Raw genomic sequence first — 5,194 nt, forward strand, 5'->3', positions numbered from 1 at the left:
CACGAGATCGGTACGATGCGACTTCCAGTGAAAATCGCGCCCGACTGCAGTCTTGGCGGACGGTGGCGGTGTCTCTCACGTCGTTTCCCTCTAAAGGCATTTTTGTTGCAAGTCACATCAACTCAATCGAGATGATCAGGGAGGAGCCTAGATCTGGGTCTACAGGATCGGACGATGACGACGCCTTCAGTGTCGTTCTCCCTCCTGGGGGCATCATTTTGGAGCAAGTGCTGGCTGGAGGGGACAAGAGGAGAGGAGTGTTGTTATATCTACCGCAAGGCCTAAGGCGGATCTCGACAGCATGGCGCAACGGATTTTCGACAACGGGCGCGTGTGGATGGATGCGTGCAGGATGGTGGTGTTGTCTGGCATCGCTGTGACGTCGGCGGCAATATGGCATGACGAGGTGGATACGTTGAACACTCCTGAACATGGGACAACAGCTGATCCTAGAGTGTTCGCATGTGGTGCGCGTAGAGGGTCTAGCTAGAACCGTTGGTTCTCTCGGTCTGCCAACGGGCGGATGGCGTAAGATGGCGGCAACTGATCCTAGAGCATGTGCATGTAGTGTGTTGATATGCGGTTAGGGCACGTCATCAAGATTATAGGTGTATCTACACTGGTTGTCAGGAAGGTGGCTACAAATTAATTCATGTATACTTTTTGTTGGTTTTGTGCTGTAGTGTAATGAAATAACTATATACATTAGACCGGGGTATTCCTCCTTTAAAAAAATTGGAAGCACCACAGCGCGGGCGCCAACTAGTCACAGCCGTTGTTACGAGCGAAACGGTATACAGAGCATATACGCCATTAATCTGACCTAGTGAATGTTGGAGGGCCCCGCACCGGAGGTATAGTCAACCGAGTCTTCTCTTACTGTGGTTGACTTGGGGAAATGTGGGTCCCAAATGGAAGGCGGCCCATAGACGATGGAGAACTAAGTGCAGAGCTATACAACTACTCCCTCCGTCTCAAAATATAAAAACGTTTTTAACACTAGCATAGTGTCAAAAACGTTCTTATATCCGAGGAATTTGTTTGCAAGAGGTAGTGGCACACACTAAAATAATGAAGTTTAAGCGTCGGCAAGACTTGGATATCTAATTTCAATAGTGATGCAGAACGAGAAATCCAAATAAAGATGCTCCAAACAATCCTACATAGTGAGAGAAAGAATGAGATGGTGCGCAAGCCTCTTCGTATGTCATTATACCCATGTGCAAGTGCCAAGTAGAACGGGTGAGACCGAAGCATGTGTTAATCTAAAAACACTATAATTATGTATAACTCGACCCACAAAACATGGGGTTTTATATCATTACCTTTTTTTGCGACGGTTGTAGCATTATTTGTTGTTGTAATATGTGAAGTCGAAGGGCAGAAAGGTCACAGAGTTTGCACATGATGGATGCATGGACTTAATCAGTGGCAGCTTATTATTTACTCCTTTGTGTAGCTCAATTTTGTTTTTGAGGTCGGCCCCGGAGCTCAAAATTAGGGTGTTCTTGCACTTTGCTCGTTCAATTATTGATAATCGGAGGTTGTTTTCTGGCTTGAAAATATTGTAAGTGTGTTAGGTGCTTTCCACTTAAAAATACGTTCTCAAACAAGAGAGACAAAAGAACATATATACGAGCCAACATACCTTGAACCACCTTAAAAGAACAATGCACTGTTTCCTGGAGGACTCGTTCGCTGTTTGATTAGTTCCATTGGGCAAATGCCATCACACGCTGTAGGTTCGATGGATCTTTTAACGAAAGAGACAATCAATAGGAAAGCCCCATCTTTTCTTTAATTCCAGCTAGCTAGCTAGCAGTAGCTACTCGATGAGTCCATGTCAACAAATTGATCAGAGTACTATTGCATCGTCAAATCAGATGGGGCTAGCAGAGGCTCGATAGTACAGGTCTTGAACAGTGAAGAGTTAAAAGGTTATTGCCTTGAGTTAGACCGGACGAACATGTCAATGCATGCTTCATGGCCACGTGTTTCTTATTCTCACCACCGTCTCCATCACTCATGAAATGCCCTTAATTCCACAATCAAATGTTTAGAGGTACAGATGCACAAGAGCTAGTTTTTTTCTCTCTACTACCAATAAATGCTTTTGCCCCACTTTATAAATAAAGAAAACAGCTACAAACACAACCAAGATCCAACAAGATACAAACGCAACACATGCCACGATGGAGTACGCAAATAAGAAGTACCACACAAACAGTGATATTGCTCAAAAATATGCTTGCAAATTCATCTTCAATGATTCTATATGCATATTTCTCTGCATGTAGAAATCAGTTAATGCAAAGGTCATGAATATTGCCTCTTTCAAAAACCAGATGATACCCCGCATGTTGCTGCGGGAATCTATTGCAATATATTTCAATGTGATTTGGTTGTACGAAATATGAATTATAAAATTAATAATATATGAACAAAAACTAAAAATACATATTCCATATTTTATTTGATTATTATCTCGTTAAAAATATTTGTTGAAATAAGTGGCAAGATATAAATATATAAGACTACCCATAGTGGGACTAAGGCTAGTCATAGTGGGAGTAACTTAGCTAGTAACATAGCGCACTTCAATAAAATTTTGCTTATGTGGCAAGTAGTTAATGAGAACTAGTAATATAATATGTTACTGTAACATAACGCTTCCCAATATAAGATGAGTCTACAAGCTAATAAATGATGCCATCTATGACACTAGTACTATGTTACTTTGCACTATGAAGGTAGTAACTTAGACTAGTGTCATATGCATGACACTAGTATAAGTTACTCCCCAAGAGTAACTTAGCTAGTAACATAACGCTTTTCAAGATAAGTTTGCTTATGTGGCATGTAGTTAATGTGAAGAGAGGTGTTTGTAGTAATATAATATGTTAATGTAACATAACGAAACCCAAAGCAGAATGAGTCTACAATGTAATAAATGTAATCATCTATGATAGTACTACTTATATGTTACTTTGCGCTATATGAGGCTAGTCAAAGTGGGAGTAACTTAGCTAGTAACATAACGCACTTCAAGAAACTGTTGCTTATGTGGCAAGTAATTAATGAGACGTGGTAACATAAGGCTGGTCACAGTGGGGAGGAACTTAGGAGTAACATCACACACTCCAATACAACTTTGCTTATGTGGCACGTATTTAATGAAGAGAGAGGTGCTTGTGGTAACTAGCTAAGTTACCGGAACATCACACACTCCAAGAAACAATGAGTCTATAACCTAATAAATACATCGTTGCATGACACTACATAGATGTTCCTACCCACTATGGAGGTAATAACATAATCTAGGGAAGTGTGTAAGTTACTAGCTTATGTTCTTGCCCATTGTGACCAGCCTAATATGTTACTGTAACATAGCGCTTTACAAGACAAGATGAGTCTACAAGCTAATAAATGAAGCCATTTAAAATACTACTATTATGTTACTTTGCATTATGAAGGTAGTAATTTAGGCTAGTGTCATATACATGACATTAGTCTAAGTTACTCCCCACTATGACCAGCCTGAAGGTACTCCCTCCGTTCCAGATTGTAGTGCGCATAATTTGTAGCCCAGGTACCAATGTGTGTGCTGGCGATTAATTTTGGACGAGAAAGTCCCCAGCCCATGTCCAAGTAGTACTACTCCCTCCGTTTTTGTTTAGTCCACGTATTAGCTTTGGTCAAAGTCAAGCTATGTAAATTTTGATCAAGTTTATAAACAAAAATATTAACATATACAATAATAAATTAATACCATTAGATTCATTATTGAATGTACTTTCATATCATATAGATTTGTTATGATAAATGTTCATATTTTTTCTATAAACTTGGTCAATTTTATGAAGTTTGACTTCAGTTAAACCTAATATGCAAACTAAATAAAAATGAAGGGAGTACTACGTTCTATGCCAGCCTCCTCTGTCTCGCATGACGTGAGAGTCCACCACCAGCAAGGTGGAAGCGGGGATGCGGCCAAGGACACGACGGCGCCACCCATGGACGCGCTGGACGAGGAGACGACGACCGTGGCGGATGGGGAGCCACCCATGGACGCGCTGGACAAGGAGACGCAACCCGTGGCTGATGAGGAGCCATCCGTCGTGGGCGCGGAAGGTACCAGGCGCCTGTGAGCCGCCGCCGCTACCGCATAGGAAGCTGGCGCTGGCGTGCTGCCACTCCATGTTCAAGAATCAGCCAGCCTCGTCAGCGGCCCACTGGCGTCAGCATCGATCTTGAACCCAATGCAAAGTCGATTGGCACCCATGGAATGTGGATGGGAAAATGGTGGAGTTGTCGGAGTGTCTCACTCGCAGGAGGGCGATGGTGCGCCTTGACCGGCGTCCATGGGCGTCGAGAGCTCCATGATTGCCCACCAGCCGTCATCTCCTGAATCTCGTCGGCACCTCGTCATCGCAACCTCCTGGGTCTCGTCGGCAGAGAGGAGAGGAGGCTAGTCTAGAGCTCATCGGAGCACCGCCGTGCGCCGGAGGTGGTGTGGAGGAAGCGCGCGGCGAGCGAGATGGGTCGCCCCAGCCATCGTGGTCCTCAATCAGTGTGGTGCTGGTGCGGGAGGAAGAGGATAAGGCGAGGCTATTTTCATCCAAAATCGGTTGCAGCTGCTAATACGCACTACAATATGGGATATGCCTAAAAAACTTATGTACACTATAATCTGGAACGGAGGGAGTAGTAACATAGACTAGTGTCATATGCTCATATGCTCCCCACTATGACTAACCTAACATAGATGGTAACACCACACATCTCTAGGCAAAACAAATGATGTGGCGAGTAATTAATGAAGAAAGAGAGACATGTGGTACCATAACTAGTTACTGTAACATCACATATACCAAGACAAAATGAGTCTACAACCTAATAAATGAAGTGTTGCATGACACCACACATATGTTACTCCCCACTATAGAAGTACTAAGAGCATCTCCAGCCGCGCCTCCAACAGGCCTTCCCAAGGCGTTTTTGTAGCGTCGGCGCCCGAAAATCGGCCTAGTCGCGCTTCCGAGATCTCATTTAGCGCCGGTTTGGGCCGAAATATCAGCCGGCGAACGCGAGCCGAACCCAAACGCCCGGGGGTCGCCTGGGGGCGCCGGCAGAAGCGAAAAGGGGTGTGGGACCGCTCTGTCGGCGAGAGAAGGCCCTTTTTCCACCGTTTCCC

Source organism: Triticum dicoccoides, chromosome 5A (assembly GCF_002162155.2).
Source record: "Triticum dicoccoides isolate Atlit2015 ecotype Zavitan chromosome 5A, WEW_v2.0, whole genome shotgun sequence".
In the NCBI taxonomy this organism is placed as follows: domain Eukaryota; kingdom Viridiplantae; phylum Streptophyta; class Magnoliopsida; order Poales; family Poaceae; genus Triticum; species Triticum dicoccoides.